The 26,355-nt window shown below is 43.3% G+C and overlaps 1 protein-coding gene across 3 annotated transcripts in view; it reads left to right on the top strand.

Moving 5' to 3' along the window:
* The first annotated feature begins 5,972 nt into the window (after positions 1 to 5,972).
* The window catches only part of ZNF697 (zinc finger protein 697), a 29,115-nt gene continuing 8,732 nt past the window's right edge, over positions 5,973 to 26,355 (top strand). The window contains exons 1-2 of one of the 3 annotated variants that reach the window (XM_054685694.2): positions 6,265 to 6,396; positions 9,451 to 9,541. The gene's annotated coding sequence lies outside the window, so the exon portion shown is untranslated. Of the gene's footprint in view, positions 6,397 to 9,450; positions 9,542 to 19,744; positions 19,886 to 26,355 lie in introns of those variants that run through there. The other 2 variants (XM_009428166.5, XM_054685684.2) reach the window with 2 other exon arrangements.

Below are 26,355 nucleotides of genomic sequence, written 5' to 3'. Positions count from 1 at the left end.
CAGCTAAATTTATTATTATTATTTTTTTGCAGAGATGGGGTCTCACTATGTTGCCTAGGCTGGTCTCAAACTCCTGGGCTCAGGGGATCCTCCTACCTTGGCTTCCCAAAGTGCTGGGATTATAGGTATGAGCCACCATGCCCAGCCTTTTTTTTTTTTTTTTTTTTTTCCTGAAAGAACCAATACAAGAATGAAAACATGGCTGAGTTCTCCTAATAGGCACTGAGTGATCCATGTGTCCCCATCATTTATGTCCTAGAAAGTGGTCAGTTTACCACACATAGTCCTAATTCTCCAGCCTGGATTATGGAGTTAGGGAGCTGGCGGTGGGAACCACAGTGTCTCTAATAAGGAAAAGAACATTTCACTGGAAGCTGTTTTTCATGTGAACCTACCCCTTTTCCCCTGTCTTGTTCTCACATCCCTCTTTCCTGAGTAATTTCACCATGAAAAATTCCAAAAAACATTAAAATTCTGAGTTTGCTCAGAACTATTTCTGTTGAACTAGGCAAAAATCCAATTCAAATCAGATAAATAAAATGGTGGGGGAGGAGAATTTAATGGTTCCCAGAACTAAAAAGTGCAAGGATAGATTTCAAAATGCTTGGAATGAAGAGCTCAAGTCAATTTCTCTTTTTCTGTGTCTCCCTGTCTCAGCTCTTCCACTCTCTGTATTGACTCCACATTCAGGCTATACATTCCAGCATGTTCAGCTTAATGTTATTTTTTTCAACTAGCAATTCCAACAGAGAAAGTGGGCTTCTTTGATTTTATCTTCTGGGTCATATGCCCATCTCTGACACAATTACTGGTCTGTGAGCTATGGGAGGCACTGATTGGCCAGGCCTGGGTTATAGATCCAGCCTCAGAACTGGGCGATGAAGTGGTAGAGGTAGGGAAAGATAGACCCTCTTCCAGACAAGACTAAAGTTGAAGGAGGGGTTGTTCCTCAGAAGGAAAATTAGAGTGCTGTTACAAGAAAGTGGGAATGAATGCTGAGCCGTCAAAAAATAGCAGCCACACTTGACAGTTCATCTCTTGGCTTCCCTTCTTCCATACAGTTTTTAAAATGCCCCCACTTAATAGCATGCAATTATTCTACATATGCATGAAAATGCATTCACCCACAATCCAAAAGGTAAATGCATTTTCACATGTCTAACTCGTTTCATTTCTCTTGTTTTTTCTTTGTGTCTAGCTCCCAGTCCATTACCGTTAAGTAATTTTCATTCTCTCTTTCTGACAACATATGATGAAACTACAAATCTGATTACTCCCCACATAGTCAGTATAAAACAGTAGAGGGTAAAATTGAGTAACTCCTACAGGAAAGCAAGGAAAGGGTAAATAATCAGTATGGAGACTGTACCATAGGATGTGTTACATTCTGCTAATTAGAAATAGCAAGAATTATCTGCCTCACAGGAATTGAGTTCTTTGGCCAATTTAGCTACCTTCAGCTTTACTCTCAGAAAGGATTCCTGTTGACTATTTTCCTCCATGATCACAACTGTAAAGGGAATTGAGGAGGATTCCCGTTCTTGGGACCGAATTGTTTTAGCCACCCCCCGCCTTCTCTTGTATTTCAGAGGTATGGAGTCTATCTATGCTCTAGACCCTGTCCTGGGAGTTTCTGTCTTTTAAGGAAAAGCCTTAGAGATGACTCATTTTAACAGTCTTCAGTTTAACAGCCACCATCTTGGCCTCTGCCTAGGGCAACTTGAAATAACTATCTGCAGATGAGGAGGACTAATGGAGTGGCCTTTTGATGCAAGGTGGTGTCCTAGTAGATAGCTCTTTAATTAGGGTGACCTGCTTTAGAGCTGTCACCTAGGTATAATTATTAATAGCACCCATACTCACACTCAGAATTGTCCCATTTTGATAAGAAATGATATGGTCACCCAATTAAAATGGGGTTAATTCTTCCCTTCCTCTGGCAGGAACAGCACAGCAGGAGGAGTTTGATGTAGACTCAGGAGACAGTCTATTATCAGTTTTTTACTTATGCCTTTGCTGTCACTGTGCAAGAGGCAGAGGATTTTAGTTTTCCAACGTGGCATGGCTCAATATATCTGACTCCAGACCATTTGGGTTTGCTGGCTACTGGTAGAAGGGGAATCTTTTAATCACACTGTAATTTTTTCCTCTCTGCTACTACATAGGCCAGTTTCAACATTAGCATGGCTTTTTCTTTGGAACATTTATAAAAACTATAAGTAGACCAAACTCTCTAAAACCCTGACATTTGTCAATCAAGACCTCTCAAACTCCACCCTGGAAATGCTGGGGTCTGAGACCTCTCACTCAGTTTCCTGGCTACCATATCACAAGAATTTCCAGTTCTCTAGCCTGGCACAGAGGGATCTTTCCTACTTTCACCATTTCTCAACTCAGCCAATTTTACATTTAAGGATCTGCACTACAGCATCCCACTTCCAGCTATATAGAACTCTTTTGGCTGCAAGAGATAGAACTTAACCCAAAATAGCTTAAGCCCAGAAGGGAATGTTTTGGCTCATGTAACTAAAAAGTCTAAGGGTACCTTGGCTTCAGGCATGATCAAACAAGTCATAAAAATTTGCTTATGCATACATCCCTTCCCACACCCCTTTTCTCAGCTTTGTTTCCTTTAATAGCTTATCCCTCATACAACACTGAATTGGCTAATTGGCGGGTCTTGATCACTACCTGCCAATGAAGTGGAGGTGAAGATGGGCTCTGCCCTTCTCTAAACCACAAGACCTAAGGGTGGAAATGGGGTTTTTTCTCAAAGGTGCTGTTACCAAAAAAAGGGAAAGGGATGCTTGCTAGGTTAAGAAAAACAACAGAGGTCCACCCATTTTATACTTGAAAGCTTAAAAAAATGTAAGCAAATCTGTCCAGGCTCAACTCTCTGAAAGATGAGGATGAGAATCATTATTTACTTTGCCTCAAAGTGGTGAAGAAGAAAAAGAAAAGGGCAAGGGTAAAATTTTGTTTAGTTTAAAGATGAAATGAAAATCCACAGGCTTGAAAGTTTGGACTTTCCCGAAGTTGTGGTGTGCCTTTCCAACCTATTGTCAACTTGGAAAAGACTTAATCTTCAACAGTGGAGGAAGCCTCCATTCTCTCCTTTCATTCACTTGTCTGTCACCTTCCCCTGAGGGCCTCAAGGGCAGGAGAGAGCATATGACAAGGAGGAAAGAAATGCCATTTCCTTCTGGTCTCAGACTCTGCGTATCTTAGCTGGGAATATGCAGTTTGTTCATTTCAATCTCAACATTTTCAACACTAAGTTGCAGGAATTAGTTAATTCAACAAGTATTTGTTGAATAAGAATCCCTTATCCTCTTTCGTTCCTCTTTGTTACCCTTTGCTTCTCTCCAAGACTTTTCTCATCAGCATTTAAACATCCTCAAGGCTCTCTCATCTTAAAAACCGAACAAATAAAACCCCTACAAACAGAAGAATGTCCTTTGATCCGACTTCCTTCTCAGCTACCACCCTGTTCAGAACCAAATTTCACATACTACGTGTCTTCTTTACCGTCTGTATTTCCTCCCTCCCAAGCCTTCCTCTGGCCACTCCTGTCCACTCCTGCCACTCACTGGAACAGAAGGCTTATGGAAAGAGCCCCACTTTTACAGAACACGAACCCCAGTAGAAGGCAGCATTATAGCCCTTAAACACTGTGAAGTAATTGTGTGACATCTGTCTTTTCAACTGGAGTGTGGGCTTCTTGGGGGTAAGACATAGCTGGTAGTTACTCAGTAAAATATCTTACTGTTGAATGTTACATGTCTATTCCAGACATGGAGACTAGCATGAATAAATGTTAAACAAAACTTTGTTGAAGTAACGAAATAACTGAGATTGGAAACAAAAGGATGGGACAGGTTTGGAATGGCGTGAAATAATGAGTGAAAGTTCAATTATTCTGAGCTCAAGTTAGAAGTGTAGGAGAAGGAGGAGAGTGTGTTGTACTAAAAGCAAGGCAAAAAATAGTTTCAATGGGCAATGTTATATGTTAAATGCTACAAGCAAGTATATCATGTTTTTCAGACTGAACACTATTAGAGGCTACTTGATTTGCAAAACAATAATCAATTCTTTGGGGTGGAGATGGGGAGATTAGTTTCACTGGAATGTTACCAGGTTGAGAATGTGAAGGAGCAGTAATTTGTAGGGTCCAGAAAATGCAAGGATCACAGCACAATTAATTTAGGTGGACAGTCAACAGAGTGGGCATACAGCAGGACCTTTAGGGTGGGCATACAACAGGAACTTTTGGGAGGTGGACAGTCCTATCTGCATGCTTCTCATCAATTCTACATTTTAATCCAGCCCATCTTATCCGTGAGGTTAAGGATCTCTAGAGAAAGAGAACTCTAGCATAAACTTTACTTAAATGTAAGCTAAACCCTTCACCCAAATGTTTTAATCATATGGATTTAAAATGTGAAATGACAAGTGGAGGTGACACGTAATTATGACCTTATTTTTTGAAACAGAGTCTCAATCTGTCACCCAGGCTGGAGTGCAATCACGGTTCACTGCAGCCTCAAACTCCCAGTCTCAAACGACCCTTCCACTTAAACGACCGAGTAGCTGGGACTACAGGTACCCGCCACCACACCCGCTATTTATTTTATTTTACTTTTCGTAGAAACAGGGTCTCACTATGTTGCCCAGGCTGGTCTTGAACTCCTGGGCTCAAGTGACCCTCCCACCTCGGCCTCCCAAAGTGCTGTGATTACAGGCATGAGCCACCAAGCCCAGAGACTTTTCTTTCTTTCTTTCTTTCTTTTTTTTTGAGACGGAGTCTCACTTTGCTGCCCAGGCTGGAGTGCACTGACATGATCTCAGCTCACTGCAAGGTCTGCCTCCCAGGTTCATGCCAGTCTCCTGCCTCAGCCTCCCGAGTAGCTGGGACTACAGGTGCCCGCCACCACGCCCGGCTAATTTTTGGTGGTTTTTTTTTTAGTAGAGACGGGGTTTCACCGTGTTAGCCAGGATGGTCTCCATCTCCTGACCTCGTGATACGCCCGCCTCGGCCTCCCAAAGTGCTGGGATTACAGGCGTGAGCCACCGCGCCCGGCCTCCCAGAGACTTTTCTATCTGATTACTTTTCAAACACATTCTAGAGCATCCTAGAACTTGTCCTTTCCTAGTTCAGTTTATTACTTTCTGCTCATGCTCCAGGAGAGAATACAGCTTTTAGTCATTTAGTCTCTATGTGGTCCTTCCTTGATTTTCTAAGGGTCCTGAGTCTGTGGTCCCAGAAATAGACAAAAACATGTGCAGGGCATCATAGACTCTTGCTAGGCTGGAAGTAGAGTTCCTCTCTTGTAGCCAATGTCCTCTTCTCCTCACCCTTCCACTCCCGAAATACACACACTCAATATACAGTGGCCAGCACATCTGTTTTATGGGACCAAGAAGCTGAATCCTAAAGGTTAATGAAGGAAAGATACGCAGAAAGTCCAGCACTTTCCTAATTCAGCAGCACACAGGGTTTCACGTCTGATATTTAATTTACGTAGTTTATTTTCAATCTCAATTTAATTGCTTTTCTTGAAAAGATGTTTGGGACAAGGTCAACAATGAGGGAGGAATGTCACCGGGTCGGGATCTGGAAACAATCAGCTCTGTATGGTTTTAAAGATGAAGCGCCAAGATCTTAAGGAACCTGAATTCCTGGTGAGCAATCAAGTTCTTTAATCGGCCCCCAGCAGGATGTCAACGGCGTAAAAGACAAAAAGAAAATCTATTTTAAAAGATAGATTTTGTGTTTTTAGATTAATTTTTAAAAAGCGAACCCTCACAAACTTCCCAGTTTTTAAAGAAAAGGCCTCTCCCACCGCAGAGCCCTCCCGCACCATGGGACAGCTCAGCGGCAGCGTCCCACCGGCTGCCCGCAACCGGTGCCGCGAGCTCGGAGTGCAGCGCTGGGATCTCGCGTGCTCCGGGACAGCGGGCTCCTTGAGCGCCGCGGGGCGGGGCGTGGGGCAAGACCCGCCGGCCGCTCCCTTCCCCACAGCGCTTAGAGAAGCAGCGAGCGCCTTTCCTCCCGTCCCGGAATCCTAGCCTGGCCCGAGCTACCTCCTGGGCGCCCGCTGCTGCGGTGGCAGGAAGTCCCCGGGAACTACAAATCGAGGCATGCTGGGAACATTCTCCCGCTCCTCCCAGGAAATGTCCTTTGTCCAGCCCTACAGGAAGCCCCAGTGAGGAGTCAGCCGGGCAGCCAGCCAGCGAGCCAGCCAGCCAGCCAGCCAGCCAACCAGCCAGCCAGCGGGCCACCCAGCGGCCGCTGCAGCCGCCGCCGCCGCCGCACAAGGGCAGACGCGCTGCGGTGCGGGGCTGGGGCCGGGGCGCTCGGTGCCCTAGCTCCTCGCCGCGCCAGCCGCCTCGCAGGTAGGAGCGTGGCTGTGGCTGGGCTCAACCGCCTCCCGGGGATGGGGCTGATCGGGACCAGACCCGACCGCTGCGGGGATGGGGTGTGTGTTCGAGTGCGGTGGCGGAACGACTGGGCGAAGTTGTGCCTCGTAAAGTGGACCGTTGTCCGCTCCCCTGGGGCGCAGGGCCCCGGGCTTATGGGGTGCTCTCGCGCCCCCAAAGCCGGGACTGTGCTCCCTCAGGGGTATGTGGCGAGGGGCGGGGAGGAGGAGGCTGAGACTTGAGGGAGGAGACAGCGATGCAAGAGGGAATAGGACCGTCCCGCCGACCACCGAAGGGGGCATCAGAGACCCTCGGAGAAACCAAGCCCAGGGAGGAGCTTGGAAGGCAAGGAGAAGGTGAAGGGCTTTGTGTGCAGCTGTGGACCTTGACGGACTGCGCTCTCCTTGCCTTGTCTGTTCGTGCCTCCAGCCCCACTGGGGCTAAGGGAGGGTGGGGGGCTCCGAGAAGGGCAGGAGAGAGGCGGCAGGTCATCTTGGGTCCTAGTGAATGAAATGTGTGCCTCCCTTTTCCTCTCTTCTCCATTCTAGCCCACTCAAATGAGCGGCTTTGGGGCTGCCATCAGACCGGGCAAATGACACAATAAGGACGGGTGGGTGGAGAGATGGGCAGCAGCTCGCAGCCCAAGAGGGGTGGCCGTCTAGCCCCGGGAGGCATTCCAACCACACGTGTCCATGTAGGTAGGTGGTGGGGTGGTGGGCAAAGCTGGAACCTGCACCTCGCGGGGATGCCGAGGCTCAGGATTGTGCATGGAGGCACGGGTGAGGCGCGTGTTGGGAGGAGTGGGTGAGTGAAAGGTTGAGGGGGAGCAGCGACACAGAGGCGCTGAGTGTACCTTATGGCCAATGTACATTATGGCCATGCATCGGGAACTGACTACCACTTCCTCTGGGACTTTCCACGATTTTCCTTTTTCCTAACCGCCTCCCCCCACCGCCCCCGCCCCGCCTCCCCCACAGGAGTGAATCACCCACCCCTTACTACATGAACCCTGGGCTGAATTGAAGTTGGTGATGTATCCCTGTCCTTGTAGTGGGCATGTTTGTCCTTAACCTGTAGGATGACACCAATACTCCGCATCCCCTACTGCGTTACCCTCCTCCCTCAAGACTGAGCGTCTGGTGAATGCGGTTGGATAATGGCTAGCGAGTTAAATGTCTTTGAGTAGCTGTGGTGGATGAGTGGGCAACTTTGAACACAGTCCAAGTGTGACTGTTGTAACTGAACTCAGCATGCCTAAGGGGCCACACTCACTATCTCTCCTTTCTCCCCTCACCTGATTTTTTGTTGATGCCCCCAACTGTTTACCTTCTTCTCTCAACAAGCCAACATGTGGATATTATTTAATGTGGAATACGTTTGAGGAACCAAATGAACCTTTAAGAATGCCACTTACATGGCCAGGCAGGAGTATGCAAGGCTCATGGTTGAAAGAATGATGCTGTAGGACATGGAGAGAGCCCTGAGCCTGATATAAATGGCTTTCGAGGTGAAACAAAACATTTCTTCCTTAGCTTCTTTGGGAGAGATGAGGCATTTGAACTGAGATAAAGAATGGAATCGAGAAAAAAAACCGAGTTGTTTAGGATGAGGCCATGAGGATAATGAAGTGAAGGGAAGAGGCTCTGTGAATTTAGATGATTTCTAGTTAGAACATATTGGCTGTGTGTGTGTGTGTGTGTGTGTGTGTGTGTGTGGGAAGTGGGGGTTGTTGTTAAGGGAAAGTTGATGTCAAAAGTTCAGCCATGCCCAACAGAGAATAAGATGGCATCCTATTGAACAAGATCATAAATATGAAGTCAGGCTGCCCTTTACATTACACAAAGGAACACATAGATGGCTTTTCAGAACTACTGGGATAGAGGGGTAAATGGATGCTAGTCAGACAGAAGAACCGGCTGGATTGATGCGGCTGGATTGAAGTGGTAAATAGTGACCTCACATCAGCAGCATGACTAAGGCTCATGGAGTTGCATCACATTTCCTCTCCCTCCCCCACCAAAACTCTTTGAATTTCCTCAGAATCTACATTTTTTGCCTAATTACTAGTGTCCTGTGAAGGGAAGGAGAAAGGGTAAAGGTTGGTTGTAAGGATGATAAACTAAGGCAAGAAGGAGCTTGTCTGCTTATGTAGAAAGAAAAAAATAGCTGCAGTGTCAGTAAGAGGTCTGGAGCTTGAACCTATGTCAGTACCATATGGGCTTTTCTTTGTATCTAAGATTCTACTTCTTTTTTCTTTTCTTTCACCTGCTCCTTAACAGGTTTCTCAGTACCACACACTATGTAGAGTTAATATAATCAACAAAAGTAACTCCTTACTTTGGGATTTAAAATTCTTCACAATTCAGTGCCTACCTACCTCTCTCCTTTACTGGACCTGTGCCACCCCAATTTACCTACCCATCCTTGGAGCAAATAGCTCCCCAGTCCTTGAAGATGCAACAGACATTCTTCTACCTCCGTGACTGTCAGGTTGAACCCCATGCTTGCTGGACATCCCTGTACCTGTCCCTAATTATTTTCGTACATATCCTGGCTCAGCTGATTAGCTCCCTTACAGAACTCTTCCCAAACTTTGCAGTCAAAATTAATCTTACCCCTTGGTAATTTGTATTATTTCAATGACACCTGCTTTAGGTGTTAATATCTAACAAGTGCCCAAAGGATGTTTGATTTGAAAACATGAATAAATCAAAGAAGGAGTGAAAGGATAAAAAAAATCTTAATTATCTTGCCTTTTCTTTAGAAAATGGGATGGAGCCTTTCTCATAGACCTGTGATGATTCATTGCAATTGTGAAAATAAAGCATCTAGGACATGTCAGACTGAGGCTTTTCCTTTTGCTCCTGGGTTAAGAGACCCTAAAAGTACCTATCATAGTATCTAGTACAAGGACATTCACAAAAAGTTTGTTGAATAAGTTATTTGCCAGCCTACATTTTAAACTCTCAGGCAGAATATGGAGTGGATTAATCCCAAGCAAATAATCAACAATTTTTGTCATTGTCCTAGACTGAAGAAGGTAACTGTTTCCATTCAATTATGAAGGTGCGAAGTGCTCATTAGAAAAGCAGCACTACGAAGACTGTCCTGCTATTTGCAAGTAAGCCAGACATTTACCATGCCATTTTTATTTTTATAGCCCAAGCAATCTATGAGGATTAAAATGTAGCATATAGAAATAGAAAACAAATCAGACTTTCAAATTTTCCCCAAAGACACTACAATTTAGTAGTCCCTCACTTATCTCGAACTGGGCAATTTTTCATGCTTCTTTTTATGTGATTACAATAATAGTCGCCACTTATTGAACATCTGTATATCAGCTACTAAACTAGGTGATTTACATGTCTAATCTGATGACTTATTTAATCTGATGACTTACATATTGTTATCTCCATTCTAAAAATGAGGAAACTAGGGCTTGGAGAGAAGGTAAGAAGCTTGCCTGGAGTCCCAGATTCTGAACTGAGTGTAGACTGGAATTTAGGTCTGCTGACTGTCAAGCCTGTTCAGAATTTGCTTTCCATGGGAGAAAACTGACAGTTCTTTATTCCTTCTCCTGAAGTCCTCCACTTCCCAGATTTCCTACCAGTAACGTTGTGCTTCTAAAAGCATCCTCATGGATCTTATTCTGAGAAGTACTGTTTCTTCATAGATCTGTTATTTTTATGTCCTTAAACTCTCATGACCATCAGTTGCAAAGGCCAGGTTCAGAACCCCTAATAAGACCTTTGGGTAAAGAACTGTGTGTGTTTGGAATTCTTTTCTTTTTTTTCCCAGTCTGTCTGAATTCCTCTTGCCAGGCCAAGTCTCACTTCTTTTGGGTAGCCTTTTTCAACTACACCAGGCCACCCTCAGCCTCTCCCCTAATCTCTTGCATTGTTTGAAATTCTGCAGTTCAATGTTTTCTTAATGAAAGTAGACTTGAGTGGGTTCCCACACGTGACAGGGACTTTATGTCCAGAACACAACCTGGCATATGGTAGACTTTCAGAAACTGAGTTAATGATGAATTGGTAATGACTAAAATGCAGAAATGGAGGCACAAAATATTATTTGCATGTTGATAGTTTGCTTATATTGTAGAAGAGGGATAGAAAGAGAGGATAATTATTTTCTTAGTTAATTTTCACCCTTTTCATGTAACTTCCAAAAGAGGAAAGTACCTTCTGGAAATATGCCAGAGCAGACCACTGTAAGCTGAGTTTTCTGAGCTTAACTAACACTGGCACTGAATGATTATAGTGTTTAATGATTTTGGGTAGCGGGGTGGGGCATTGTTTAGTACCTTTCCCTTTGCTGTCATGCCAAATCTCTCAGATGTCATGCACATCTGAGAAAATCAGAGGGGTTTCACTGGCTGCACTTACTGGGGGAGAAGAAGGCTGGGGAGAGGAAGGAAGATAATTCATTCTGTTTTCATCAGAGCAGCAAGATTTGTGTGGGGTATAGATTTGGCATTCATTACATCATGTATTGATAAGGGATGGTTAAAAGATCAGTAGCTTCTCGTCTTTGGGTGGAAGAGAGTTTCACCTATCACTAGATTGAACACATTTCCTTAGGTTGACTAAACCTTCTTTTTCTCTGACCTCAAGGGTGCAGAGAACCTTGAAAGCCCTGGTATAAACACAGTGTACTATGGGTTGTTAGAAGCACATTAGTCATGTTAAAGGAGAATAGGAGAGTTCTTGGGATCACTGAATCTATTCAGCAGGTCATGTTCTGTGCATCCATAGGCCAGCAACAGTGTTCCAGCAGGTGTGTGAGAGGGTCACATGCGATACTTCAGATTTCTCCTTCCTGTGGAGGCTAAATTTGCTATGGGTAGTTAAAGGGAAAGGGCCTACTTTTTATTCAGAGAGTTACTTCAGATATACATGGTCTTCTGAGAAGTTTATCAGGATCTTACCATAATTATAAAACAGGAATAAACTTTCTGGGTTTCATTTGCTAAGAAATGTTTTGCTTTGGCTCATCATCTCAGAGCTATTTCATGTGCTTAGCACATCTTTGATGCTTGATGAAGTTTAGCAGGGCACTATAGGAAGACTTTTCCAATTGTTGAAATTTTTTGTCCCCCATACCTGGAAGCCTTTGTGAATTTCAAAGAATCACTTTATTTTTGTTTTGCTAGTTTTGAAAATAATCTTTCAGGCAGGTATTGACAATGATTTCTGATAATAGAAGGTGGTTTAGAAAGTAGAGGTGGTTTAGGAGGTGTTTAGAAATAGAAGGTAGAATAGAAATTTCATTAGAATGTAATCTTTACAACAGAGAATCTAGAATAATGGGTAGTGCATGGTAAGGGTTTGATAAATATTTGTCGAATGAATGTGTTTTTTTAAAATTTCATTTTAATTTGTTCCTAAAATGATGGCACAGACAATTTTTTACAATGAGGTGTGGGTAAGGTTGTATGCTTATAAATTATATAAGCTGGGGAAGATAGCTTACATATATGTACATTATGTACATATATATATAAAATTTCAAAAATATTTTAGAGCAGTTTTAGGTTCACAGCAAAATTGAGAAAGTAGAGTTCCTGTCTGCCTCCGGCCCTCACACATGTACAGCCTCCCCCACTCTCAGCATCCTGCTCCAGAGTGATACATTTGGTACAACTTATGAACCTATATTGATACATCATTATCACCCAAAATCAATAATTTACTTTAGGGTTCACTCTTGGTGTACATTCTATGGTTTTGACGAATGTATAATGATGGGTATCTACCATTATAGTATAGTGCAGAACAGTTTCACTGTCCTAGACATCTTCTGTGCTGCACTTATTTATCCTTCCCTTCCCCTAACTTCTGGCAACCACTGATCTTTTTACTGTCTCCATAGTTTGCCTTTTACAGATTGTCATATGGTTGGAATCATACAGTATGTGACCTTTTCATATTGGCTTCTATCATTTAGTAGTATACGTTTTAAGGTTTCTCCATGTTTTTTCACGCCTTGATAGCTAATTTGATGTTGTCGTGTTGTGGATTTTGGCCATTCTAATGAGCGAGTAGTGGCATCTTGTTTTAACTTGAAATTCTCAAATGACATTGATGTTTGTATTAGTTCATTCTCATGCTGCTATGAAGAAATACACAAAACAGGTAATTTATAAGGAAAAGAGGTTTAATTGACTCACAGTTCTGCATGGCTGGGGAGGCCTTGGGAAACTTACAATCATGGCAGAAGGTGAAGCAAACATGTCCTTCTTCACATGGCAGCAGAAGAGAGAAGTGCCGAGCAAAGGGGGAAAAGCTCCTTACAAAACCATCAGATCTTCTGAGAACTCTCACTATCATGAGAACAGCCTGAGGGTAACTGCCCCCATGATTCAATTACCTCCCACCTGGTCCCTTCCATGACACGAGGGGATTACGGGAACTACAATTCAAGATGAGATTTGGGTGGGGACGCAGCCAAACCATATCAGTGTTAAAAATCTTTTCATGTGCCTATTTGCCATCTGCATATTTTCTTTGGTGAGGTGTCTGTTCAGATCTTTTGCCCATTTTTAATTGGGTTTTAAGAGTTCTTTCTATATCTTGGTTAACAGACTTTTATCATATATATTTTTTTGCAAACATTTTCTCCCCACCTGTGACTCCTTTTCTTGTTATTTTTTTTAGTATATGAGCTTTCCCCATCTTTTCCTTTTTTAGGGGGGGAATGTGTGCCAGATTTAATTTAATATAAAACTAGTTTACTCCAGAACTGAGAAACCAAAATGTGAAATTAACTGGAAGACACACTCCCCTTTTACCACCCCCCTTATAACAATAAGCATCAGTTGAATTTAACCAGACTGCAGCCACAGCCTACACTAGTCTGGGGGGCAGTTGCCACAGGACATCCTTTGTTTCTGTTTCTCTACTTCCTAATATGTGCTTGTGTTTATTGATTGAATTGGTGGTGTGGTAAGTATTCCTGGTCAACACTTCCTGTATGGCATGTAATCTTTATTAACTTTCTTAAGAGCCTTCATTTGTTTCCCAGCCTAATTCTGGACCTTTAGGGAAAGGGTTTTCTAGGCTGATGATTCTATGTAGGTGAGAAGAGAAATCAAGAAATCCATGCCTTTCTTGTTGTAGTAAGAAAAACAAAACAAAACATGGAACTCTTGAGAACTGCCAGAGAATAAAACTTTAGTCTGAATAGCCACTCTTAATGTTAAATGCAAATCTCCCCGGTATTTGAATGCACTCCCTGCCCTGCCTCACCCAGCAATTTCTTTAGTCTCATAATTACTTTGAAGATTAAATGTTGGTCTTTCTTCATTCGTCATTTAATTTCTGTGACTGCTAGTCCCAGTTTTCCTTGGGTGGGAGAGAAGTAGTTGTCCTGTCATAGTGGGACAGTCTGGTAGCATTCCCCACAATGAACATAAACAGCACTGTGCCACCTCTGTTTGCACAGCTGAATCAAGGGTTAAACCCTTGGAGTGGAGGGAGGACCCGCACAGGGGCATTTGATACAAACAAAGCGTGCTGGCATTTGGGCCAAGAGATGTAGAATTCTTTTTTGAGAATGGTCTGCCTAACTTTTGAGGCGAATTGCCATTTCCTGTCATGGCTACCTATTTAGCAGGGTAATTAAGCATGTTTGGCTCCTGGTGCTAACAGGTTATTGGATCCAGTTGGGAGAGTTAGATTGTCTCTATGACTCTACTTTACCTGATGTGATTTTGCCAAATCACTAGATTTCCTAGTCTTTTTAGGTCTTCCTTTTGAGACTGAGGGGAAGAAATAATTACTCCTGATTTTATCCATTTCAAGAACTATTTGAAGGTCCATTGTGTGAGGGAATTATCAAAGTGAATAAAATGTTTGTTCCCATAAGGAACTTAGAGTTGGGAGGTGGTAGGAGAAAAAGGAGAGCCAAAAATAAGATATGAATTATTATAAGTATGATTCTATTTAAAAAACTAATATTAGGCAGAATAAGAAAAAGTATCTTAAGTCATACAAAGTGAAAAAATAATAATAATTCTATCTGAGCACTTACTATCCCTATAAGGTAGGTTCAGTTGTTCTCTCCATTTTATAGATGAAGAAAACTAAGGCCAAAAGAGGTTGAACAATTTGCTTAAGGCTAACAGCTAGACTGGATTCACACAGGTCGTATGGCTCCAGAATCTTGTTTGGTTTTTGGTTTTTTTGAGACAGGATCTTGCTCTGTCACCCAGGCTGAAGTCCAGTGGTGTGAATACCTTCTGGGCACAAGCAATCCTCCCACCTCAGCCCTCCAAGTGGCTGGGATTACATGTGTATGCCACCACTTCTGGCTTTTTTTTTTTTTTTTTGGAGAGACAGGGTTTTGCCCTGCTGCCCAGGCTGATCTTGCACTGCCGAGCTTAAGCGATCCACTGGCTTTGGCCCCCAAAACTGCTGGGATTACAGGCGTGAGCCACTATGCCTGGCCAGAATCTGAGCTTTTAACCATTACAGGTGCTGCTGCCTCCGGAAAAGGACAGACTGTAACCCATGCTTTGAGGACGAAAAGCATCTCAGGAAGGGAAAACAGGGTGCCTTCTGGGGGATTTAAAGCAACCCTTTTGGGCTGGGGTTAGGGGACAGAGGTTAAGATGAGGTAAGAGAGCCTTAGGCTACATTGTTAATGACTTGGAGTCTGTGCTTATATGACAAAGTCACTTAGGGGTTTCTGAGCAGAATAATAAAGTGACAACGTTTTAAGATTGATGCAGTAGTGACATGTAGGTGCATGTTAACTAGTAAGAGTGTGTACTGCAGTGATAGTGGCAACTGAAAAAAAGAGAAAAGTGAAAAGAACGTGGCAACTGATTTGATTGAAAGGGGTGAGGGAGGGGTCAAAGTTGAGTCCATGGTTTTGAGCTTGTGAGTAAGAACAAAGACGACTTTAACAGAAATGGACACTGCCAGGAGGAGCTGATTTGTAGCAAAGATTCAAGAAAGGAACTAATACTTGTTTTTAAATCTGACATGGGCCAGATACAATACAAATGGAAATTCATTGAGTCTTTATAGCATCCTTTCAAGGTAGCTTGTTTTCCCCTATTGTGTAGATGATTAGACTAAGACTCGAAGAGGTGAAATAGCTGTCCCGGGGCACACCATATGTCAGTGGCAGACTTCTACTTTAACCCGTGCTGTTGACTCCTTCGCATGTGCTTTTCCTGTTTCTGCTGCCTCCTGTCCCTTGTCACATGGGACATGCGGGACAGCACCTCAGGACTGGAAGGGACATTCAGCCTCCTCAGTTGTAATGCTTGGGGCATCATGAGAAATGTGGATCTGGAGTGCAGGTCAGGGGTTGGGTGAGAGGTTCAAATTTGTGAGGTCTTTGGATAGAAGAGCTGTATAAAGCTACAGGAAGAGGCAAAACAGTTGAGGGAGAGGGAGAAGAAATGTAAAAAAGACCCTTGAAGGCTGACCTATTTTAGGAGTTAAGAAGAGGAGACAGGGTGGTCAGTGAAGTATGAGGAGGACTAGGACAGTGTAATATTGTGGGTGCTAAGCAAAGAGAATTTCCAAGGAGAGTGTCTCAACAAGATTTCTGGGCCATTTACTGAACTCCTATTAAACGCCAAGCACTTTACAGTGTTGATGGTGAGATCAAAGCAGAAGAGGAGACCACTGCATGTGGAAGGTAGAAATACATAGCTGATAATTGATGTGGGTCTGGATCACTAACTAAATGTTAGCAATTAACACTGTCTGCTGAGGTTGTCCCATCTGGAAGCCCGAGTTCACTGGGAAACTGTGAGAGTGTGGTGGTGATGTTAAGTTTTTAACTAGGGCTCACTAGCACTTATTCCTCCTTTTCCCAATAGCCTGTAAGATTTATTTGGCCAAAAAGTGGCATTGCAGGATAAAATATAATATAGTTTGATAATTGGTTTTAGTAATTTAAAAATGATACTGCAGAATGAGGCAGTCTCCCCTTTTAAGGAGTTTCATAGTTTGAATAGAAAAATGTCTTTAAAGATTTTTTTAAATGGTATAACCAGTACTATTGAGGCTTCATGGTCTTCCCCTCTCCTTTCTCTCTCTCTTTCCTCTCTCTCTCTCTCTCTCTGTCTCTTTCTCTCTCACACATACACACACACAGACGATGACTTTTTTCAAATAGTATACAAAGGACTCAGTATTATTCAGTGTTTACTCTAACACTCCATTAAGTCAATGCTAATTCAAACAACTGCTTTTTTTTTTCTAGCCAACAAGATGTTCTGTTTTTCTCTAGTAAAAACAGCAGAGAATCCAAAACCTGTTAAGTCAGAGATCACTTCTGAGGATCACATGAAGTTACGTTTGAAGAACATTTTCTATGTTTTTTTCTAGAGGAAAAATAACTGAAACTACAATAGGAAAAAAATTATCAGGAGTCAGGAAGAACACAAGAAAAATGCAGTCAGTGAAATGTTGTCACTAAAGCCAGAGCACTAAACTCATGAATATGACAGAGCGGGTTGGGAGAATCTGGTGCAAGGGAGATTGTACCTAAAAGGAATCCAGTAATCCGAAGGGTGGCCCCATCCTCTACCAACTTGACACCTTTGTGAATTCAAGTTATGAGATTTGCTCATTATCTGTGGATACATTCTCTACAGCAAAATGTACTTGGAGTGGTGCTGTCCCTGCCACTGGGCGCACATCTATACCACTTCCCATATGGGGACTGAAAAGCTGTTAAAGCACAGGGTGGAGCTAAGAAACTGTATTTGTAGTAATGGGTCACGTTGGATGAACTGAGTCCTTGATCCCATGGTGCAGTTAAATGTGAACTAGGCCTCCCTATGTTGCAGTTTTGTGTAACTCCCAGAATGCCCTTCTTTATCTGGGTATTTGCATGTTATTCTTTGCAGGCAAGATAACTTTGCTAACACTTTGAAGATTTGTTAGGAAAGAGTTGATGACTTTGTCCAGATTGTAATTCTTTTTCCTTTGAGAGGAGAAGGATTAACTAACAAAGCATTTTGTGTACTGGGTAGGTTATGGTTTGATTAATGTGATTTTACTCACTGCCCAAGTAAGCAGCTGATAGGAGCCATAAACCTGGGGTCAAGCTTATAAATTAGATACGTCCAAGAGAGGCAGGGTGTTACAGTCTTGAGGAACAACTTCCCTCCCTCTTAGTGCACCTGTCACATAATGTGAGTGACTAGGAAGTGAAGAGCAGGTGAACTAATGATGCTGGGAGACCCAGATCACAGGTGTGAATTAGCCAAGCACCAAAGGTTATGTTGGATTGAGTAGCAAGGGGAGATTGAAACCAAGGTTAATATGCCAGTGATTTAGGCTCGTGTCTGCCCTTAACTGGTGTGTTCATTGGCAATTTACTTAACCTTTCTTGGTCTCCATTGCCTGACTCATCTGTAAAATAGGGTGTTAGGTGAGATCACCAAAGTGGTGATCTCAGGCAGGTTCCATTTGCTAGGTCCCTCGCTCTCCATATGTGTTTGAAATTTACTGATATTTTTGTCTGTGCTACTGCCTGCTTTTGGACTTACTGCCATTATCTTCTCTTTTCCACCAGCACGCCAAAAGATCTTGTGGCATATAGTGGTGAAATTGCTCTTATCCCCCTTACCCAAAACCACTCTGTATCATTTTTGAATTCTTATGATAAGGAAATGTATCATGAGTCCTTAATAATAGTGGTTTATAACAGGGTTTTTGTCTTTGTTCCATGGATCCTTTCAGAGTCCAAGAAAAAGCTATGGGCCTTCTCATCAGGAGAAAGTGTCTACAGACACATTTCCATACGGTTGCAGGGAGTTCACGGATTCTGAAGGCCCTCAGGCTAAGAACTCATGCTCAAGAAAAATACCATTATTCTATTTGCAAGTTTGTATAGTACTGTTGCTCTCTTTGGGAAATGCTAGGAACTAAAGGTAAGGAACCCAGACTGAACCTGATGAATGACTTAGTAACGTGATGTTCAAGTTATGAATGAGTCCCAGACACGCAAGCCTCCTTCTTGAGACAGATGCATCACTTCCTGGAGGAAAGCTGTGTCCTGTGACTGGGTGTGTGCATCCTAGATTTACTGTGCACCATTGGCTGAAACAGAAAATATCTGTGAGCTTTCAGTTCTCATGTAAAGTAGGAGCATAATATCTTCTAGTTGCTCTCTTTGTAGTGTGATATGAATCAATTTGACTGGCATCCTCAGAGTTTCTCTGAGCACTGTCTGACAACACTATCTAAATTTAAAAGTTCTCAGTTTGGGCTAGTAAAGTAGTTCTGTTCCTGTCAGAGTTCATCTCGTGGAGATCACATTTTCATAAATCACTACTGTGTTATCTTCCTTTTCATCTGTACATGATCTTCCATTTTTCATCCCCTTAGAAGGTGATTCTAGGGAGGACCAATAATTGATGTACTTAATCTACTGGACACTCACATCCTTTCATTAGTTTGTCTGTCCTGGGGATAAAGCATTCCCCTAATAGAATTGTCACAACTAGGACCCCTAATCCAGTTTATTCCTTCTTGGTTTGGAGTGTAGAGTTGCTGCATTAATGGTGGAAATAAACAAGTTCTGGTGGGCAGGATCATTTTTTAGTTGTTTGGAAATATAAAAGTAGATGAAAATGGAAACAGAATCTGATTCTATTTTGAACATAACAGCTATTCCTTTATCTCATTTTTAAAAGGAGCAAAAAGCATCAAACTTAAGTTTCTATTAGTATCTTTGCTCCACTGCCCCTTCTCCCACTTCCCATGAGCTCTGTTCAGTATTAAGCCTTGTAACCACTCTTGTTCTGGCATGATTTATAAAAGCAGGCTATTCCTTTTATGGAAATCACTGATATTTTATTATGTTCTGGCCAAAACTTAAATGAACATAAATAACCCAAAATTTCAGAAAAAAATATAATTATCCATTTCAAAACTTTTTATAAGCTTTCTAGTAAATATATAAAAGTAGATAAAGTAGTGTAATAAGCCTATATATACCACCATCCAGCTTCAACAGTGGTCAATATATGACCAATATTGTTTCATCTGTACCCCAGCCCCTTCCCCTTTGTCCAGGAGTTATGTTGAAGCAAATTCTAGACATATCATTTCACTTGTAAATATTTCATTATATATCTCTTAAAGATATAAGAACTCTTTGTACACTTAATCTCAGTACCAACACCTGACAAAATGAAGTTCCTTGATATCAAATATCTAATTAGTATTCACAGTTCCTCAGTTGTCTTATAATTTGTTTCTGTAATTTGTAAGTTTGAGTTGGCATTCAAATAAGGTCAGTATATTGGGGTTGGTTGATATTGTTTATGTTTTTTGACCTACAGGTCTCTCTACTTTCCCCTTTCTTTGCCATTTTTGTCACCGTTGCATTGTTATTGAAGAAAGTGGATCATGTGTGTTACATTCTTTCCTATGATCTGGTTTTTGCTGATAATCTGTTATTTTTAAGGAAATACGAGTAACAGGTATGTAATTATTTAAAACCTGTTTTTAAGTGTATGCAAATGTTTTACTTCATGCTGAAAACTAGCTGTGGAGGTTAACACTTAATTAGGCAGGAAAATTCAGGCATCAGGTGACTTCTTTACATTTTTATTCCTGTTTTTTCTTTTTGGAAGATATCTTGGCAGATTATAGGGAGAGGTGTCACTTACCCACTGCTGAAATGCACTGGGCTGGAACACGCCAGCCATTCTTCATCAACAACACCAAACAGTTATTTTGGGCAAAGAATTAGAAGAGCAGTTTTTTTGTTGTTGTTGAATCTACAGTGGGAAGCTGGGGTGACTGAATGTGTGCCTCAAGTCCTTTGGCCCCAACACCCCTCTCTCCTTATTTGCTATGATAAGCATGCTCTTGAGGGCTATTCATTACAGTGGAAATATGATCACAGAATCATCTGGGTTGGAAAAGACTTCCTGAGGTCACCTGGCCCCGTCTGGCAACGTTAATGTGGGATTCCAGCATCAACTTTCCCAGAACAAGGCTGTCTGTTAACAACTCACATAGCTCACATAAACCCCTGGTGCAGTCTTAACCTGTTTTCTCTTTTGTCCTTCAGTGAAATAGATGATTAAATTGCATGTCTTTCTGCTGTAGGAGTGTTACACAACTAGGACCCCAATCCAGACAACACACACATGTGGCTGTGTAGATCTTTAAGATTAATCTTGATTTTTCCCTGCCATCCTCTATAGCACATATACCCTGAGACTCTATTCAACTATCTGTATGTAGTAATGATTTTCATGAAAAATGTTTAAATGCGTAAATATGATGCAATTACTGCAGACTACACCTTTAAGCTACAGTATGTATGATGGTTAATTTTATGTGTCAATTTGGCTGGGCCACAGAATGCCAAGATTTGTGGTCAAACATTATTCTGGGTGTTTTGTGAGGATGTTTTTTAGATGAAGATAACATATAAATCAGTGGACTTCGAGTAGATTGCCCACCATAATATGGGTGGGCCTCATCCAATCAGCTGAAACCTGAATAGAACAAACAGACTGATCTTCAGAGGAATCTTCTGCATCTGCTCTCCTGGGTCTCCAGCCTGTCAGCTGACCCTACAGATTTTGGACTTGCCAGACCCCATAATGGCGTGAGCCAGTTCTTTATGATAAATCAATCTCTCTCTCTCTCTACACACACACACACACACACACACACACACACACACACACACACACATCCTATTGGTTCTCTTTCTCAGGAGGACCCTGATTAATCAGTGTGCAAAAACAAAAAGAAAAGACAAGTATATGTCCTCAATTTATCTGGCTATTTTTTGAAGATGTGTTTTATATTAAAGAGATGCAAAGATCACTGGAGACACCATCAGCAAAATTGAGAGTCTGGCCACAACTCTTCTAGTAAAATCTGACTTTCAGTCACTTTCCCTTTCTAGCCTTAGTTTCATCTCTGTAAAAGAAGGTTAAACGAAGGGATTTCCAAGGTCTGTGATTTCCTGAAATGCAAACATGGAACATTTGAGCCAGCTGCTGAGAAAGTATCTAGAGATAATAATTCTGAGGGCTGCCCAAAGTTTCTCTTACTAAACAAAACAACTGAGGGTGTAAAACAGTAGTGGTGGTGGAGCACAGGGAATAAAAAACCATCAACAGAAGGATTTCCTGTATATAAGGAAAATATACAGGAAAATGGATCACCGTGATTTATGTCGCAGAAGATTCTAATCAGTTAAATGTAAAATATGGATAGTAAATGCCAACGGGAAAACCTGTAGCTTTTGTGACTTCTCAGCTGAGGGCAGATAGTCTAACTTTGAGGGCACTTAGGATCTGTGTCTGCGCTGCACTAATTCTTATTTCGTGCAGGAGGAATAGGGTGGTGGTGGAGGATTGGCATTTGTGATAAGCTGAGGCCGTCAAGCCAAACTGAGGGGCCCTAGCCCAACCGATGGACAGGAAATGTCTGACCCCAAGGGCATTTGTGCTATTCCTGATCACAGAGATTGGAAGGAGCCTCAAACTGGTGCTGACCCATGGGGATGTAGGTTGGTTTCTCTGTTGCCTTGGTTTTGAGCCTTCTTCTTTTTCCACCTTGGGCTTCCCTCTCCAGGTAAAAAAAAGCAGTAACCACAAGGCAGAAACCATATTATTTTAGCTCCTCTTGTCTGGACAGTGGGCAACACTTAGGTGCAGTAATCTTTTGGCTGTCCCTGTCTGGAATTAATGTTCACCTTCACGCAGCAGTCTGCCACTTGGGTGGCTGGCATTTTGGGTTGGGCAGTCTGGGTTTGTGCCTGGCCAAGCCAGCTGAGGGGAAGTTCGCCTGCCACGTTTGGTTGTGGACACATTCTGTGTAAGGTGCTTACCCCTTGCTCAGTAGAGGCATCCCCTGCAAATATGGCGAGGTGGCTTTCTTTGCCCTTTGGGTTCCTTTTGACCATAAACTTACCAGTGAGGAGGCAGGACCTTGATGGTCATATCCCCCGAGAGGCTAGCTGACTTTTTACCCAGTTGGTGCTGAAGATGGACAAATGATTAACCCCCTGGAATCTCTGGTTAGACCCCAGTTGTGGTCATGAGGTCAGCCTTTTGAACTGCAGGCTGAAATTGTTTTTCCAGCGCTCTACCCAATCGGGTGTCCCCGCCTGGACTCTGCTATGGAAGCGCTCCCTTGGGAAATAGTGGTGGGCAGGGGGGCGTGGGAAGAGGAGGGAGGAAGCCTCCAGCTGCTGCTGGCCGGCCCTGCGTTCCTCTGAGGAGGTAGGGAAGGGACCCTCGAGATGAGTGGGAGACAGGAAAGGAGCTGCAGTCTGGAGGCCCGAGTGGGAGCCGCTCCTGGCCCGCCGCCCGCCGGGCCGCTTCCTTCCCCTGACATGACAGCCCTGCCGGCCTGGCTCCCCGCCACCTGGCAGCTGCCGCCGCGGCACATGACTCCTCCGCCCTCTGCCCTGGGGGCTGGCGGGGCCCAGGCGGGGCCCAAGCGGGGGCTGGGAGTGATCTGCTTTGGAACTGGCCGTCCCTGCTGGTCGGGGCTGCCAGGTGCGGCCCGCGCTGCTTCGCTGGGAACTGGCCTTCCTTTTCCAGTCCTAACGCGCTTGGCCATTTGTCCCTTCTAGGAGCCAGCGGAGGGGAACACCTGCTGTCTCTACCTGAGAGAGACGCCGCCTGGGGTTCAGCTTCCCTGGCCTCAGTGTTCTTTACACGTCAAACGGGTCACCCTGATTTACCTCCCAGTTACTGGAGTCAAAGGAGATGGACCCGCTGCAGTGCATAGGAAGGTGCTTAGGTCCGCTCCAAGGAGACACCGCCTCCGCGGTGCCATCCACGCCAGGGGCCGCGTGACAGCTTGGGGTCCGCGCAGAAGGCTGCCTCAGCGAGGCGGCAGCTGCGCCCCTGCTTTATCTTTTAGAGGCTGGGAGACTTGGTGCTATTTCTGGCCTTGGTTTCTATGTAAAATCCAGGTTGGTGGGGGAGTTGCGTACACTCCTCTGCCCTAACCTCTTCATAGGAAGTTAGGTTAAATCCACAAAGTGGTGGGGATCTTGTTCAATAGGGATAGATTTCACAGGTAGCCCCAAAGTGGGGGATTTGGCGAATGTGCCAATAAACTTGGTTTAAATTCTAATTCTGGCTCTGCTACTGGCTTCAGTTACCCTCCCCTATCTTCCCACCTCATTCCCTCCCTTCCTCTTTTTTTTTTGAGATGGGGTCTTGCCCTGTTTCTCAGGCTGGAGTGCGGGGGAAGGTGGGGGCAGTCTTGGCTCACTGCAGCCTGGAACTCCTGGGCTCAAGTGATCCTCCTGCCTCAGCCTCCCAAGTAGCTGGGACTAAAGACATGTGCCACCACACCCAGCTATTTTGTAAAAAGTTTTTGTAGAGAAGGGATCTTGCTCTGTTGCCCAGGCTGGAGTCTTTTTCTCTTTTTAGAGACACTTTATCACATTCACCTCTGCTCTGTAGCAGTGTCTTCAAAGTGATCTTTCTTTCAAGTGGGGTTGAGTTTGTCTAGAAGGCTCTTGAGCATTTTCCCAGTGATAGGGTGATAGGCCTTACTTTTTTGAAATTGGGGTAGGGGAAAGAGACATGAAAATATCACAAGTTCTAGAAACCAGGATTTGAGCAGTCTCGTTGAAGTTGCCCAATCCCATCTTGAAGTGATCTGCATCCAAGAAAAAGGTTTTGTGATGGTGGTGGTGGAATGTTTGGGGATTAAGAGTTTGCTGTGTGGATTAACAAGCTGGAGCTGGAAATGTCTAATGAAACTGACAATGATGCCTTCCTGGATCAGCTCACCTGTGTGTCACATGACAAGCTTGAAGAGGACTCAGGAACATTCAAACCCAACCTTCTCATGGAACAGAAGCCCGAAGGGGGCAAATGCTTAAAGTCACACAGCACAATGGTTGTGTTGGCCAAAAACCAGAGTTGTCTCCCTCAGTGATTACAACCAGATGTAGAATTAGTTTTGTATGCCCACCACTCTATTGCTTTTCCCCCTTAAACTTCTATTCCTTCTTATTGGGGGAAGGAGAGCTCCCTTACAGATGGTGTACGTTAGGGTTTACTGAACCAGGCACCCACACCCTATTTAGCTTTAGACCTATACTCTGTTTACAGGATGGGCAATCAGCAGCTGAAAACTATTTGAATTTGGAATTAAACCTTTCTCCCTCTACCTAGCTCCCTTCAGCAACTAGTCACTCCCTGGTTCTTGTATCCACATGGTGAGTTGTTCATTAATAGAACCTTTAGCAGCAAGGCTAGGGGAAGCTGTTTGTACTTGCCAAAGGCCATTCTCCATGAACGTAGCTGGGAATAGGTGACCCCCAATTTAGAATGGGGGTATGTATAATTTTCTTAAGAAGTTGGCTGAAGTTTCATCATAGTTATAACTACCATTTATTGTGTCTCTAACATGCCAGCAGCTTTTACAAACATTAATTTTTGTGGCTCGAGAAACAACCCTGCAAGGTAGGAGGCAGCATCCTTGTTCTTATGGATGCAGAATCTGAGATTCAGCAAGGCTAAGAAACTTGTACAAGGTAAAGTGGCTGGCAAAGAGCAGAGGATTCAAACCCAGGTCAATCTGGCCACAAAGTGATCACACTGCCCTGCTGCCCACTGGATATCCAGCTCCAGCCTTGCCTAAGAAAACATGTTGCTAGTTTTTGAGAATGAATGGGAAAGGAGCTGGAACAAAATATGCCTGAATATCTGACACTTTATACCATGGTGTCTAGTGTTTTTGAATATTAAGTTTTCTAGATTGAGGTTATCACAACTCTTGCCCTTGTCTTCCTTTTTATTACTTCTAGAGTAATTGCAGGTTTAACATCTTCTATCATGTTAAAAACAAAGTTATTTTTCTGATTAAAAAATACCTGTTTATGTAGAAAATACAGATGTACAAAGAGGACAAGTCTCAAACTATATACCAGCTTCTGGTTAAGAATGTGTTTACGGGAGCTAGACTTGCAAGGGTATGTATCCCTGCTCTGCAATTTATGATTTGTATGACTTTGGACTAGTCACTTCTGTGCCCGTTTCCTATCTGTGAAGTTGGAAATATCCTACTTTATTAGGTTAACATCAAATGAGTTAAGAGCTGCAAAGCCCCCAAAGTGACTGAGAAGTTTAGTATTTTAATAAACTTCTGGTCTTCCTCTCTGATCTGTGTATACATGTGTAAATATACATGTTAGTATGCATATAAGCCAAAGTGAAATATTTTTCAAACCAGCTGCTTTTCATATAATTACATCGTGATCATCTTTCCTAACTTCTAAATAACCTTCTCCATCACCTGACAATTGCCTAAAACCCCATGATGTGCTGGCGTGAATGGAACTGAATCCGTGTTACTGGGCATGCAGATTTCCAGTTTTGCACTAACATAATGCATTTTAAAACAAATTTGAGTAGTTGTTGTGCCATGAATGGTATCTGGGTGACAGGAACTTCAAGCTCTTTTCAGAGCACACCTAATCCTCCCTCCCCTAGTCTAAATGAAAATAAGGATCAGGAACTACTCCCTTCGGAGCTCAGAACCTGCCTTAATTCTGAGGCAGCACTGTGAACTTTTCATACGTCAGCCCTAAGTGGGGAACTCACTCTGGTTCTCCCCTCTCCCTGCCTTCAAATCTAGAAAAACCATGTTTCCACGTTTAATATCTGATGTCTCGGTTCCCAATAAATCACAAATCAGAAAGTTCTGTTGTTCCATTATTGCTATGTCTGAGGTGCCCCATAAGAAGCCTGTCCATAAAAGGGCTTAGAGGGGAAGCCCTGCTCCCTGTTTCCCAGATCGGACTCCTAAATCCTGTCCTTCAGGATGGAGTGCTGCAATCCCTTTTATGCCATGCTGGGCACTGTACCTTTGCTATTTTAGTTTTATGAGATTCTGATGACATGCTTATTTGACTTTATTGACACAGAACCCTCCTGCTGGTCTCAAGATT

This window comes from Pan troglodytes, chromosome 1, assembly GCF_028858775.2.
Source record: "Pan troglodytes isolate AG18354 chromosome 1, NHGRI_mPanTro3-v2.0_pri, whole genome shotgun sequence".
Taxonomy (NCBI): Eukaryota; Metazoa; Chordata; class Mammalia; order Primates; family Hominidae; genus Pan; species Pan troglodytes.
The sequence above is the reverse complement of the archived record's forward strand: the minus strand, read 5'-3'. Positions and strand labels throughout refer to the sequence as shown.